Source organism: Oncorhynchus nerka, linkage group LG4 (genome assembly GCF_034236695.1).
Source record: "Oncorhynchus nerka isolate Pitt River linkage group LG4, Oner_Uvic_2.0, whole genome shotgun sequence".
Taxonomy (NCBI): Eukaryota; Metazoa; Chordata; class Actinopteri; order Salmoniformes; family Salmonidae; genus Oncorhynchus; species Oncorhynchus nerka.
Window position 1 is genome coordinate 29975243 of NC_088399.1, and position 16280 is coordinate 29991522.

The 16280-nt window shown below is 41.5% G+C and overlaps 1 pseudogene; it reads left to right on the forward strand.

Moving 5' to 3' along the window:
* Positions 1–4116: 4116 nt before the first annotated feature.
* Positions 4117–16280, forward strand: part of LOC115121767 (protein Niban 2-like) — a 44601-nt pseudogene continuing 32437 nt past the window's right edge.

Genomic DNA, 16280 nt, shown 5'->3' on the forward strand with positions numbered 1-16280 from the left:
TGAGCACAGCACAACAAAGTGAGTCCAAAAATGTATTGTATGCTGCTGCATAATGATGTAATATGCCAGGGAGATGTTGTATACTGAACGAAGAAATTAATGCTAAGTGTATGTTGTGTAGTAAGCTGTTAGTAGCCCATGTGCCTAACCCTAATAATTTAGTCCCTTTCCCCTTCATAACTTAGCCTAGTGTTCTGACTTGGTGGTGCACATGTAGCCTATAGCCTGTTTTATAGAAATGTAATCATTGAATATTGTAAGAGCTTTCATTTTCTGCTTATATGCCCTCTATATTTATCTTACGGTTCTGACTTGGTGTACAGGGAGAATACTGTAAGAACGCCCATGTACTGAATTCTGTCGCTGAACATTTCAAAGGTGCTGAACGTCAGCCATATCAGCAAGTTTTTTTTAAGGCAGTAAATTAGGCTGAATATACTGTTTCGCTGCCAGTCAATGCTCCGCTGACAGCCAGGTGTAGCAGCGGTAAGGATTCACTCCATGGTGCTGAAAATAAAGCTCTGCTGTTGGGAGAGCTTTTTGTAGGCCCTAACATTTTGTGGGCATGGTGTGTCACAGATATAGTGCAATTAATAAAGGCCTGGGCAAAGGCCGGCCCGGGGACCCGGATGCGGCCCGTGACCTGATTCAATACGGTTCGCGGAATCATGCTCAGATCACGTAAAGAATTTACAATGGTAAAGTTTTGAAAAACGTATTTGTTATTCAAATTAAAAGCCCAATGAATGCCAGCCTTTGTGTAATGATTTAACTCCCACCGCTTGTGGGACATTTACTTTGAAGGCACGTATAAATAACAACTGCACGAGGACAGACAGTGACTGACAGGCTGACACACGTCACAGTTATGAATAATAGTTAGCTAGAAATTGTGAAAAAATTAGTTTTTCAAAGATTTCAAAGAAAAGGAAAGTAGACAATGAATGTAGGGTGTTCCAGCAAGAGTGGACATTGAAATATGTATCTATTGAGGTATCAGGGAAAGCTGTGGGCTTAGTGTGCAAAGAGAGCATCGTTGTCTTGAAAGACTACAACTTATCCCGACACTACCAGACGAAGCATGTAGAGAAATATAGGAATATGTCTTCTGAGCAGAGGACAAGTGCATCAAAAGAGTTGCTTTCTCATTTGCAAAAGCAGCAAGGACTTTTCATGAAACTGCATTCAGCAAATGACGGAGTTGCTAAACATAGCAAGCCATTCGCTGAGGGCGATTTCATTAAATAATGTTTGACTCTGCAACAATACTTTGCCCCGACAAGAAACAGCTGTTTGAAAATGTTTCCCTGTCAAGACGAACAGTGACACATCGTGTCGAGGACATCGCAGAGAATATGGAACAACAGTTGAAAGACAAGGTAAAGGATTTCACCTATTTCTCCTTGGCCCTGGATGAGAACAGTGATGCACGTGACACGGCACAGTTGTTGATATTCTTACAAGGCATAACCCCAGACTTTGAAATGACAGAGGAACTTGCTTCATTTTCCTGCATTGCATTATTCATCAGGAGGTGCTCTGTAAAAATGTGTTCTGAAAAAGAGCCATGTTGTGGATACAGTCACTAAAGTGGTAAACTTCATAAGAGCAAAATCTTTAAACCACAGGCAGTTTGTCTCACTGTTGGAAGAGACAGAGTCAGGTCATGGAGATCTCCCCTACCACACAAACGTGAGATGGTGTGGGACCTGAAGTTGGAGATTGCTGAGTTTTTGTAAATGAAAGGAAAATATGGATTTCCTTCAACTGCAAGATAAAGAATGGTTGGCTGATTTTGCCTTCACCATGGACATCATGGCCTTCATGAATGAACTGAATTCCAAACTACAAGGGAAAGGCCTTTTTGCACATCAGATGTACAGCCTTGTCAAAGCTTTCAAGGGAAAATTGCTCCTTTTGACCCGCCAAGTAGAAGCCAACAATCTCACCAACCTTCCGACACTACTAGTCTGTTCCTTATCAGATGACCAGCGGGAGAAGTATACATCGCGGATGCGTGCTTTGAACGGTGAGTTTTCTCGTCGTTTTGAGGATTTCAAAGTGTTGGAAAATTACTGAAAATGCTGTTGGTTTCCTCTCCTTTCACCTTCAATGTGGATAACGTTCCCACTGACCTGCAATTTGAGCTTGTCGATCTTCAGTCTGATGCAGTGATTCAAAACAAGTCAAGGCACAGATCATCTCTTACCGACTCTCATCTCTCAGCAATCCTGCGCATAGCGACGTCAGAAACTATACCTGACTTCACTGCTCTAGTCAATGCCCATCAGAGACTTCACTCTACACACTGATTGGCTAGTTTAAATGTAATGTTGAGCTCTCTCTTTCTTGTGTTTTTGTGCATACACGTTATCAAGAGTTCTGTCCGTGGTGCTGAATGCACAGTGTACTTTTCCCTCTGTGTAGTTCATTGCATGTTTAATAATGAAAATAAGTAGCATATATGGACGTGATTTACAGTAGATATATCTGCCAACACAGTCATCCACCTGATGTATAATCCTGTAATATGATTCTGGCCCACGATGGCAAAAATATTGTAATGACCTGACTAGATCATAAAGGAACAATTGTCCAGACAGAGGATTTAGTTTACGAATTGACGGTTTATTAAACCAACTTTACACAGGCTACTGTTTGACCCCCCCTTCTTCAGCTTGCCCCCTTCTTCGGAACCATGACGACTGGCGCCGCCCAGGGGCTGTCTGAGGGCTCGATGAAGTCTGCCCACTGCATCTCCCACACAGCCTTGTCTGCCGCCTCCTGGCGTGCCAGCGGGATACGGCGGGGACGCATCTTGATGGATCGAGCATCACCTGTGTCGATCTCATGCTGCACCAGATGAGTCTGACCCACCTCTTCCTCACTCAGCGCAAAGCTGTCTCTGAATTCAAACAGCAACTGCCTCAACCGTTCCTGCTGCTCGAGGTCAAGACCAACACAGTTCCTCCCCCATATCTCCCTCACTGCAGACAGTTTCCTCTCCTCTCCCATCTGGGGTAGTTGGGCTGGAGGGGCGCGGCCCGGGCTCACAGAGGGATGTGTCGTGGAGGTAGCTGGGGGAATGTAACACACAGCCGTAGGTGACAGGGAGGCTGGGGAAAAGTCACACACAGATGTGGGGGAGGGGGGGCAGCCATGAGTCTCTGCTGCTTTAACTGTTGGAGTAAAGGGTTTGTTGGGTTGCGTGAATGTGACATTAGGGGGGGCTTTGGTGACTGCCGGCCCTCCCTGGAAGCTCAGTGTGCCCCCATTTAGGTCTAACTGGCAGCCTGTACTCCTAAGAAAGTCCAACCCCAGTATACAAGGGTCCTGCACAGCCGCCACCCACACAGGACCTGCCCCCTACTGTCAGAGTCATTATTCCCTTCCCTTTCATGGGTGCCAGCTCACCTGTGACTGTGCAGAGCTGCACGGTTGTGTGCTCACACTGAGTCCAACCTGGCACAATATCTGGCCTCACCAGAGTTACTGTGGACCCAGTGTCCACCAGGGCAGAGCAGGGAACCCCCTCCACAGTGACAGGGACATGACAAAAGTCCCCAACACAGGTCTGGCCCACCACAACAACAGGCTCCATCCGCTTGTAACGTTTTTAAAATATTTAAATAAATAAAAATTAATTAGTATTGGTCAAGAATCTTCAGCCAACACTGGATGAAAATGGTCCGTGGTGGTCCTTTCACTTTTGCCAATGTTGATGGTCCACACGGGGGCAGTATACCTCCTCCTGAGCAGTCTCATCCCCATCCCTAGCTCATCATCCTCTCCCTAGATATGGCATTTTGTTTCCTGTCAAAGATTACTTTCTTACAAAAACAGAAACTTTACAGAATAACATCATCACTCATGACATGATAGATGTAGCCTACGCTATATTAGTGTTGAAAAACGATTATTAGCCTACATTTTTTTGCAAAGGCTAAAAGAAACATTTCCGCACGTCAATAATGAAGTTGACATTTGGGCCAGATATCATTTCTGTAAATCACAAAAGGGTACTTTATGCACTCCACAGTCTGGTCATTTTATACCCAGAATATTCCTTTAAAAGCCACACCCAGGCTGAACACGATGGAGTGATGATTTTGAGAGGGTGTGTCTTGTCAGAATGAACTAATTTAGCCCACTTTCTAACGTTTCATTTGATTTTACTCACGATCCAGAAAAGGTACAACAGGACACGCTCTTCCACCACTTTTTGTCGACGCAGATTTTCTGGCGGATAAGCGATCAACTTGCTTTTGAAACATTGTATGTGGCGTAGTTTCAGGGAAAGGCGAAGTCATACGCGGAAGGCTAGTGTATTTATTCCTCTCCTAGGTTGAGATACTGTCCTTGACATTGGCCAACGCACCTTTTTGCCCCTTCTCTTGGGGTTTGTTGGTTAACCAGCGGGGCTGTAACGATGGGGGATGTAATTTCCACTCACCTGGACGAAGGCAAGCGAGAGATGATTACCGGTAAGCTCCTCCTTGACTTTCCCTCCAATTTACATGTTGAATTGCTGCTTAATATATTTGCGTAAAATGTGAAAAGAGATACAAGACAATTCCTTTAAAAGGATATGGGCTCCTTACCCACTGTTTTTTATATTCCCGCACAGGAAACTTACTCGACAGTCAGCATCCCTCGAAAGTTACACGTTTTAAAATGTACATTGTTGCAATAAATTAGAATACTACATCATGTCAAATTTCCTCGCATAAAATTCAGCCGAATTACATTCTAAACGGACAAACTCTCCCAATTTGAATCAAACCCAATCTGAAAGACCTTATTTCTCAGAGATGATAATAGCTACAGATTGTTACACAAAATAATGTGATTTAACCAAAGATTTCTGGTATCCATTACTGGGAGTTACAGGTTAGGTCGCTCAAAAAGAGCCTAATGATACTCTTTTGTCCAAGAACATTACACTTTCTGTTTAAAGGGTGAATTGTCTCTAGAAGACAAAACAGCCAAATACTCCATCTAAACGTGAATTGATTCTCCATTGTGGTATGATTCTAGAACCATAAATCCCTCTACTTTCATATCACAAAATAATTTCACAAATGCATAATACACACTTACTGTATGCTGTTTTAACTGTTTTTTTTTACAGTTACAGCCAACAGTATTTTTCACTGACAACACGACTGTGGTGTCTGTCTTCCATTCACACACACAGGTGTACGGCGAAGCAGATAGCTAATTAGTACAGGTAGTCCACTCTGTCTTCCGTATGTTTTCGGTAAACAAGCAGTGGTGGAAAAGGTACCCAATTGTCATACTTGAGTAAAAGTAAAGATACAGGGCCTCCCAAGTGGCGCAGCGGTCTAAGGTACTGCATCACAGTGCTTGAGAAGTCACTACAGCCCTGGGTTCGATCCCAGTCTGTGTCACAGCCAGCCGGGACCTGGAGACCCATGAGGCAGTGCACAATTGGCCCAGCGTCGTCCGGGTTAGGAGAGGGTTTGGCTAGTTGGGATATCCTTGTCCCATCACGCGACTCCTTGTGGTGTGCGGGGTGGCTGCAAGCTGACCTCGGTGGTTCCTCCGGCACATTGGTACGTCTGGCTTCCGGGTTAAGTGAACAGTACGCCAAGAAGCAGCACGGCTTGGCAGGGTTGTGTTTCGGAGGAGTCATGGCTCTCGACCTTCGACTCTCCGTACAGCAATGGGACAAGACTGTAACTACCAATTGTTTAACACAAAGCTGGGGAGAAAAAGGGGTCAAAGTTTTTTAAATATTTTTTATATATACTTTAAAAGAAAATGACTAAAGTAAAAGTGAAAGTCGCCCAGTAAAATACTACTTGTGCAAAAGTCAAAGTATTTGGTTATAAATATACTTTAAAAAGTAAATGTAATTACTAAAATACATTTAAGTATTAAAAGTATGAATAGTTAAAAACCAGATGGCACTATTTAAATGTATTTGTATTTTTATGGATAGCCACTTCAATACTCAGACATGATTTACAAATGAAACGTGTTTAGTGAGTCCGCCAGATCAGAAGCAGTAGGGATGACCAGAGATGTTATATTTTGAATGATTATCAAGAGAACAAGTACTTTTGGGTGTCAGGGAAAATGTATGGAGTAAAAAGTACATTATTTTCTTCAGGAATGTAGTGAAGTAAAAGTTGTCAAATATAGATAGTAAAGTACAGATACCCCAAAAAGTACTTTCAAGTATTTTTAGTAAGGACTTTACACCACTGTAAACAAGCAATGTAACATGGAAATATGGCGTTGTGGGAACCTGACAAAGGTGTGTATCAATTTAACCATTTTTGGAAAAAAATATATATAATTATTTCTTGCTGATATGAAAGAAAAGGTCCTTATGCTTCCAAAACCCTACCGCAAACTCCCCCATACAGAAGATGCCTTTGTCTAATGACTCATTTGTGTAATGTAATGGAACTGAGAGTCACAATCAAGGGCTACAGGTTAGGTACTGTTTGGTGTATAGGACAGATAATTTTCGACCAACCTTAATTTAGCAATATTTCCAATGGATGTATTTTAATAATGGAGTATTCTCTATATTCAAATGCACCATCTGCAACTGGACACATACATTTTAGAAGATGCATGTTTGGCCGAATCGAGAACAAACCTGTAACTCCCAGTAATGGATACAAAAGTATTTGGTTAAATCACATTATCTGTTCTAACAATCTGTAGCTAAGATAATAACTGCTTTCCCAAGGACAGTCAGCTTGAGCATAATGTTTGGGCAGTAGTTTGACCCTGTCCAATTGTGGTGGTGGGCTTTTTTCAAAACGGGGCCGATATTCGTTTCTACAGGTTCTTGGGAGCTATTTTACCGTGCACTAAATAATTACAATAGCTGCCTCTGTTTATTCCTCTTTCCAAGAAGAGCTGGACAAAGAATATATATGTTTTACATAGGAAGGTACAGCCCTATTTATTTGAGCCGGAATGCACTGAAGAGGAGTTGAGACAGCGAGAAAAATAATTGCGAGACCAGCAAGCAGCAGCGGCTGGATAAGGAGGGCAAATGACAAACAAGTAAGTTGTTTTGCAGTCGTTAACTAGCTAGCAATATAAGCTCTCTTTTAACATGTGTTGTTCAGTACAATTTTGTGATTTTCGTCCATAACGGGGCTTGCTAGTACCACTACAAGCCAAGTTTTGCTAGCTAGCTTTGTTTCCTAAACCTAAAATGTACTATAGTTGAAGTTATAGCTAGCTAACTAGCCTAGCTAGCTTCCGTGCACCTCATTAGGAGCAAAATTAGGGAAATGTTTTGATGACGAAGAGTAAAGGAATGACTCTGGCTTTATGACTCATATTAGTCTTGGAGTAACTATACCTGTATGTTGTAGCTAGCTAGCTAGCTAATGTGTGTCTGAGATTTCAAAGTGTCTCATATTATAAACTTGGTGGTTCGAGCTCTGAATGCTGAAAGACCAGTATCGGACCGTATACCACGGGTATGACAAAACATGTATTTTTGCTGCTGCAATTACATTGGTAACCAGTTTATAATAGCAATACGGCACCTCAGGGTTTGTGGTTCATGACAAATATACCATGGCTAAGGGCTGTGTCCAGGCACTCGTGCATAAGAAAATCCCTTAGCTGTGGTATGTTGGCCATATACCACACCTCTTCAGGCCTTATTACTTCATTCTAAATCATGCTGCTACAATAGCAATACAGACAGTACACAGCGATTGCCCACAAATGTCTAATAGTTTGTCTTTCTTTCACAGACAATTCCGCTTGGATACAAAGAAGTTGATGACTCTCAAAGAGATGTGAAAGGTCCCATAACAACAATCTCCCCTTGTATCAAAGTGACTCTGAACACCTCACTGCACCACCTAAACCCACCATATGCAAGTCTTCCCTTTGTAAAACTGTAGTATTTATTATAGGCGTTAGTAGTATATTTTTCTTCTATTGTATATATGTCATGTGTTGCCATAACTGTTCCTGCATACTGCTGTGTAAACTCACCTCGGTCTCCAGAGCAAATAAACTTGTCTTAAACAAACCATGTTTACTTATATTTTATTGAAACATGTTTACTTGCCAACAAATTGTAGTTGAAATGATCTGTTTCGCAGTAAGATTGTAGCTAGTTTATGCAAATTAATTTAATGAATACCACAATGAGACGATCCAGATGTTGAAGTCAACACTTTATTGGTTTTCGATGCAGCAGGAATCATCTAGTCACTTGTAAAAAAAAAAAAAAAAAACTTTTTCCATATTTTGTTACGTTACAGCCTTATTCTAAAATTGATTTTTTTGTTTAATATCCATCTTTCTACACACAATACCCCATAATGACAAAGCAAAAACAGGTTTTTAGAAATGTTTTCAAATGTACTAAAAATGAAAAAACAAATACCTTATTTACATAAATATTCAGAATCTTTGCTATGAGAATCGAAATTAAGCTCAGGTGCATCCTGCTTCCATTGCTCATCCTTCAGATGTTTCTACAACTTGATTGGAATCCACCTGTGGTAAATTCAATTGATTGGACATGATTTGTTTAAGGCCTGTCTGTATAAGGTCATATGTTGACAGTGCATGTCAGAGTAAAAACCAAGCCATGAGGTCAAATGAATTGTCTGTAGAGCACCGAGACAGGATTGTGTCGAAGCATAGGTCTGGGGAAGGGTACCAAAAAATGCCTGCAGCATTAAAGGTCTTCAAGAACACATTGGGCTCCATCATTCTTAAATGGAAGATGTTTGGAACCACCAAGACTCTTACTAGAGCGGGCCACCCGGCCAAACTGAGCAATTGAGGGAGAAGGGTCTTGGTCAGGGAGATGACAAAGAACACGATTGTCACTCTGACAGAGCTCCAGAATTCCTCTGTGGAGATGGGAGAACCTTCCAGAATGACTACCATCTCTGCAGCACTCCAGCAATCAGGCCTTTATGGTAGGTAGAGTGGCCAGACGGAAGCCACTCCTCAGTAAAAGGCACATTACAGCCCACTTGGAGTTTGCCAAAAAGGCACCTAAAAGACTCAGACCATGAGAAACCAGATTCTCTGGTCTGATGAAACAAAAATTGAACTCTGGCCTGAATGCCAAGTGCGACGTCTGGAGGAAACCTGGCACCATCCCCACGGCGAAGCATGGTGGTGGCAGCATCATGCTATGGGGATGTTTTTCAGCAGCAGGGACTGGAGGACTAGTCAGGATCGGGGGAAAGATGAACAGAGCAAAGTACAGAGAGATCCATGATGAAAACCTGTTCCAGAGCGCTCAGGACCTCAGACCGAGGTCGATGGAATTGTCCGTAGAGCTCCGAGACAGGATTGTGTCGAGGCACAGATCTGGGGAAGGGTACCAAAAAATGTCTGCCGCATTAAAGGTCTCCAAGAACACAGTGGCCTCCATTCTAAAATGGAAGAAGTTTGGCAATGCGGCCAGCTCTTCCTAGTGTGGAATGAAGAAGAGAAAAAATGTTAAAAGGTTTTTTTTTTAATAGCCAGCATGTTATGAAAGCTGGGGAAATGTTGGTTTAGATAAACAAATGTAGTTCTCTAGCTAGTTGGCTAGGTAACGTCAGCTCGACTTCTTCTTTTCTGCTGCGCTGATGTTAGCTGATCGGACGCCTTATTCTTTGACGTGAAGTGGAAAATCGATGGAATAGCATTACGTTTCAACATTCGACCTGGCAACACCATGAGTTGAGACTTCCGATCCGTTTCAAAATCCGCTGTCTGGAAGTGTTGGCTACAAACAGACATTTTTATTTCTCCATGGGATTATTCACATCAACTGGATCCACCTCCACCAGGACGGTACTACATCCAGAAATGATGAATTCTGGATATGGTGGTTGGTTTACAACCAGCAAATGTAGATGGCCCGTTTTCTACTGGTGAAATGTAGAAACCCTCGATTTCCGTGTAGTGAATAAATTCTTGATTTTTATGACATGTTAATAACATATTAATGGACATATATAGTGAAATAGAGCAGCAGTGAAATTTCCCTTTACGTTTCTCATATGTCACATGCACTTAGGTATTGAAGTATCTTTAAAGATTTCGTCATTGGCAGTGTACAAAAAAGAGAAATTGGTCATCACACAACAGAACACTTATTGGAACGACTAGCCCATGTCGGACTGGCGTGAAAACCCACATGAGGCCAATGGGGTCATGTTTGCTGGGGTGTTTCACTGAACCATTTCTCAATTCAGTCGTGTTAAATTGATTATATGAGTTTGCTTGGGTGAAGTGTGGTCTGACCAGGCTACTCCAGACCTGTATTTTCCATGGCTAGCCACACTGTCTGGGGTTCCAACCTCAGAATCCAGGATATGTGGTTGTGGCTGGAAACACTGTATGCCACTTTCCCCCCAGACTCACCCTCACAGGGCTCCAGACTAACATTTCCCCTGGTGCCACTAAGTTTTTCAGTTGCACCAGCCCATGATTTGGTCACACCACCCCGTCACATAATATATATACTGTATGTATATATATATATATATATATATATCTTATAAAGTAATTCAGTGCTTTATTAAAAAATGAGATCGTATTCAAGAAATACATTGTTTCATGTTGTGATTCAAGTTAATGTCACATGCATAAGTACAATGAAATTCCTTTCTTGAAATCTCGAAACCCAACATTGCGATAATCAATAACTATGTAATACTAGAAAAAAACACAAAAAATATGAAGGGAAAGTGGGATACCTAGTCAGTTGTACAACTGAATGCATTCATCTGAAATGTGTCTTTCGCATTTAACCCAACCCCTCTGAATCAGAACTAAGTAAGCATACTATACAGGGTCAGTTCCAATGCAATATTTACAATGTGCAGGGATACTGGAGTGATGGAGGTATAGGTGTAGGGGCAGGTGCGCAACTTCGGTTTTAGAAGTGGGGGAGGCATTTTTTAAAAACAATTATAATTTTTTTATCCGGTCAGATAAACACTCCAAACAGCCTACCCGACCGCTTGGAGGCGTCCACATGGTCCTAAAGCACACCATTGTCTCGTTTTGTGTCACATTCCGATTATAAAACTGAGGGGGGAAAAAATGCAATTTCAGAATGTCCCCCCCCTCAGTGAAAGTTGCACCCCTGTGTAGGGGTAAGGTGACTAGGCAACCGGATATAAGAAACGGAGTAGCAGCAGCAGCTTGTATGTGAGTGGGTGTGTGTGGAGTTAGTATAAATGTATGTGCATATTTTGTGTGAGTGAGAAGAGGATGGAGTGTGTGTTTAGGGCCCTGTGAGTGTGCATAGACAATGCTAAGTAAAAGGTCAATAAAAATACAAGGTTAACTCAATCCGTGTGGTCATTTTGTTAGCTATTTATCAGTCTTATTGCTTGGGGATAGAAGTTGTTCAAGAGCCTGTTGGTCCCAGACTCGATGCACCGGTACTGCTTGCCATGTGGACGCAGAGAGAATAGTCTATGGCTCGGTTGGTTGGAGTCTTTTCCGTTTTTCCGGGCCTTCCTTTATGTGCAACCTAATCCAGTGATTGTCATTCATTATGGGTTGACAATTAGGCTGTTTTATTTTACATTTTAAAATAGGGCTCCAGAATTAAAATACAAATAAATTCTCCAATTGAATGAATTTGCCTACATCTTAATGTGCACTAATACCAAAGGCTAGTTTATATTAGAAACTCAAAACACATTAGCTAGATTGCTAACTCTAAATATGATACTCAGTGTTCGTAGTCATTAGTGTTGGGAAGTTCGGCTCAAAAGAAGGAATCTTTCGACTTTCATTTGAGTCAACATTTTGTGTGACAGCCTAAATTTAAAATGGATTCAATTTGTTTTTGTCACTGGCCTACACACAATACCCTGTAATGTAATTGTCTTTCGAAATGTTTACAAATTAATAAAAAATGAAAAGCTGAAATATCTTTAGTCAGTAAGTATTCAACCCCTTTGTTATGGCAAGCCTAATTCAGATTCATCCACAAAGACAAGGGAGGTTTTCCAATGCCTTGCAAAGAAGGGCACCTATTGGTAGATGTGTTTTTCTTCTCTTTGCTCATTATCTATTTTCCTGCACACATATGACAGATAATTGGTGGTCGGCGCATGTCTCTGGAGCCGCTGAGCCGGAGGAGCGTGTGTTAATCCTGCTGTAGGACTCATTGCGGCCAGCACTAGCAGGTCAAACAGATAACTAGTCACTCTGGAAAAAAATGAATCATGACTCTCGAGTCAGTACAAAGAGTTAGTTCAAAAATAATGAATTGTTTGCAAACTGCATATCACTTAATGCCCTACCTAGGTAATCGCAATTGCCAGTGCGCATTTCATATCTCAAAACCATATAAAATATTTTGGTTGTAAAAATAGTTGCTATTGAGCTGAAAATTGAGAGCTGCGAAATAAAAAGTATAGCTATAGAACGCTGATAACCTCATTTATTCAACTGGGGCATCAGAATGGCTGTGTTTTCCCCACAATATGATTTTTAAATGTTATACAATCAGAAAACCCTTTCTTTCTCCCAGAGCATTGTGGTTCGCTTGACACAGCAACAGGCCCCAACTAAATGGGTACAGGGGCAGGCAGACACTTTCATTACAGGAATCATGAGGATAATGTACTTTTCTGTTTGACCAAATTATTATTTTGGATAATGGCAGCCAAGATCATCATGTCACCAGAATAAGACCCTCGATTTAAGGCTCATCAAACTCATCACAGTGCACTTCCACCACCCTGTGAAGTTCATCGTAACTTATTGTAGCCTAATAAACTGCATGGTTTCCCGAGTTGTAGTGGGAGGACTACACCTGTCATCGCATGACTCCAAGTTTACTTCGATATGATGGTTATTATATCATGGATTTGATGGTTATTATCAGGGCTGACCCCATTTAGTCAACTGGTCGATAGGCTGTTGGTCAACCAATATTTATTTTTTTGTCGAGCTGTGGCAAATATATCAAAAATAAATGTTATGGCACACGAGACACCTGTCTGATTCACGCCTGTCTGAGTGGTCTAATCCATTGTGTAGGCTGCAGGGATGGTTTACCATTTCTAATCTACAATGTTTGTTTGGACAAGGTACTTTCTGTTAATGCATTCAATGTAGTAATAATAATATAGTCTTGTCATTGTAGGAGTGGAAACGTTATTTATTTGATTCCATTTACGAGTAGTCAATTTATTCATTGTCTTTTGTTTGGAGCGCTCCTGTCAAATAACTAGAACTAGGCCTAGGCTGCCTGGCCTGTGCGCAAATGTAGGCTTATAAATGTGCCCATTTTGGGAATCTGATACTGTTTCTGATTTGTCTTAACTCACTATTACTGTGGAGCTTCTCGAAGTAATTTCTTCTTCGCCTCAAAAAGCAAGTGAACAAAGTCTGTTTTTACATCCATTGAGAAAGACAGTAGTTCATGCTCTGATCCGATGCAAATGTCATAACATAGGCCAACCTGATTACTTCTTATCCCTTGTGCAAATACCATACAGCTTTTAGTCTGGAGCTCACTGGCATGGTAAACTCTGAGGGCCCAGAATATTGTATAAAATGTTGGAAGTTTGCAGGCCTGACCCAAGTTAATAGTTAATACAATGTTTCAAGTTCCTTGCAGACAGGCCATACAGAGCCAATGTGATTTATAGGATTTTTATCAGGATATTTTCAACCTGCGGGCTGCAATGTTTTTATTTGTTGGCTTTATGTAGGCTATTTTGTACGTATTGGCAATAGAAGCTACTTTTAGGTTTGTATCATTTTCATTTAGATAGAATTTTGATTAACCACATTACATTGATTTTGAGATATGAAGACTTTATTATAAATTAAATTATTCCATGAAAATGTGCATATGGAAATCATAACTGGCAAGCAGATCAGTAGAAATGGTATAATAACTTGGCACTACAAATGGAAAAAGTTGCAGAATGCTGGTGTACCCTATTACTGGCAACTTCAGGAGCAAAATGGCAGAATCTGCAAAGGCCAGCAGCGGGAGGAGGGGGGTTGGGAACAGGTTTTTACTTCTGGTTAGGCTTTATTGATCTCTGGCTTCCTCTTTAGTCATTTGTGTCTTCATTTTAAAGTCACAGTGCTTAAAGCATCATACAATGTAGCCTACATATAGTTGATTTTATTCTAACATGGGGTGTGTCTACATATTGAAAAATACACGTTTAAAAATTTCAACCAATCGAATGGTCGAAAGAACTGATGACTCTCGGTTGACTACTATATATACTGAGTGTACAAAACGAGAATGATCCAACACCCAAAGGACATCCAGCCTCCACCTTGTAGAGTCCATGCCCCAATGAATTGAGGCTGTTCTGAGGGCAACAAGGGGGTGCAAAAAGGAAAAATGTGCTGTTTTTTAGCTCATTTCAAGCTAGTCTACATCATTTGCCATGAGGCTGAGAGATTCAGGATTCTGTCCCTGTATAGCTTCCAACGATGTCTAAAGCTGCAGATTAAGAAAGAAAGAGAGGGAAGTGAGTGTGTGTACAGAAGAAGAAACAGGTAGGAACATGCCTTGGGATTACTGAGCAGAAAGACAGTTTGGTTCTCACACACTGCCCTATTTTGTCCTCCCTCTCTGGCTCTCTCTCGCTCTTTCACAATGCAGTTATTTTGGCCTAAAAATCCATCATTCTCTCTGCAGCTTTCTTTCCACCTGTCATATTCCTATTGTTTCATCTTAAACATTTAGTCTATTTCACAGTCACTACCGAACCCACTGCATAAGGTGAGAGCAGTATGTGTGTGTGTGTCTGCACACATGTTTGTGCCTGTGGGGGAGTGGTTAGTCAGCTCTTTTCCTTTGGGAGTATACTGTTTGGAGTAGTTGGCTGTACTGGTCGACATCTCCACATGTGCTATCAATGCACATTCTCAGCAGCTGAACTCCTCTTTGACACACACACATTTCTGTTTTCTTTCCTACTCCTAGACTTGTGTTAATCAGGTGTCAGTGAACCTTGTGAACCTTGTCTGTCACTCCTCCATCCCTTTAACCCTCCTATTGTGTTCGTTTCATGTTAATTCATTCTGTGTTCCTTCTATTTGCTATTTATGACCTGTAGGCCTCATTGACCTGAGCTCATACAACTCGTTTTTGTGTAAAAAAAGCATAATGTATGGATTATTATATAACAAATACTCCAGATGAAACTTATTGTGCTATTTATCACAGACGACTTTGTCAAAGTTTAACAAGGACTCTCTCCTCCTCACCAGTGTCATGATCAAGATATGATCAAGAGCCTCACATACAGTATATCGTTTAGATATTGTGCTGCCACAGAATTAAATGTGTGCAAGGCCTCAAAAAGCTTTATATGCCAAAGCTGCGAGAAAAGTTCTATATATTATTGTTTGTGAGAATGCCAACAGGTGTGGTTCCCGTGGGGGAAAGATTCTGTTGGGGAGTGGTTGCTATGGAAGCCAAGAAGTGTGTGTGTGTGTGTGGGGTGGGGTGTGGGGGGTCTGGGAGAGGAATTGTGTCCATCTGATGAACGGGCTTGTGCCTGAACTAAATGTTATACACTAAAACCGGGAACGCCACAGGTGTACAAAAGTTAGATAAAACACCCAAAATGTAATGGAAATCATCAAATTGTATTTTGTGTGTTCAGATGCCCTGTGTGGACAAAGTCATGGAACCTTTTGACAATCAGATTAAATTAACTACATTTTTCAGAGAGAACTAGTAAATCGGTCCAATTCAACCGGAACACAGTAGGAGGGTTACTACATTATATTATACAATATGGTACAGTAAGCCTAGCCTACATCCCAGTGTGACAGTGTACCATTCAAGCTACAGGATGTCTGCTGATTCTTAGTTTTCCAGCTCTTTAGATCATCTGCACCCAATGGAAACAGGAAGGGAAATGATCAGTGCACTCTGACTACTGTACACTCACTCACTCTGTCTGCCATTCTACCTTCTGCCTTTCTTTCTCAAACACAGGCTAGAAGTAGGTGGTTGTGCTGTCAGTCTCTAATCCCCGGCACTGGGACTGCCTGCTCCTTGTATTTGGGATGACGGGGATCTAAGTAGACACACACACACACACAGTTTCCTCATTTAGCCCTTAAGTGCAATCGAATCTCCCATCAGTTTAGTTTGCTGCAGACTGTCGTTCAAGCCATGCCTTCATTCCAGTGGGGAAGTGTGTCATTTGACCTAACTCTCCCTGTGGCCAGTCTGCAGGCTTTGGCACCCTAACCCAGCCTGTGGAAAGTGCAGCATGTGAATGAAATAGCAACTCTAGCCT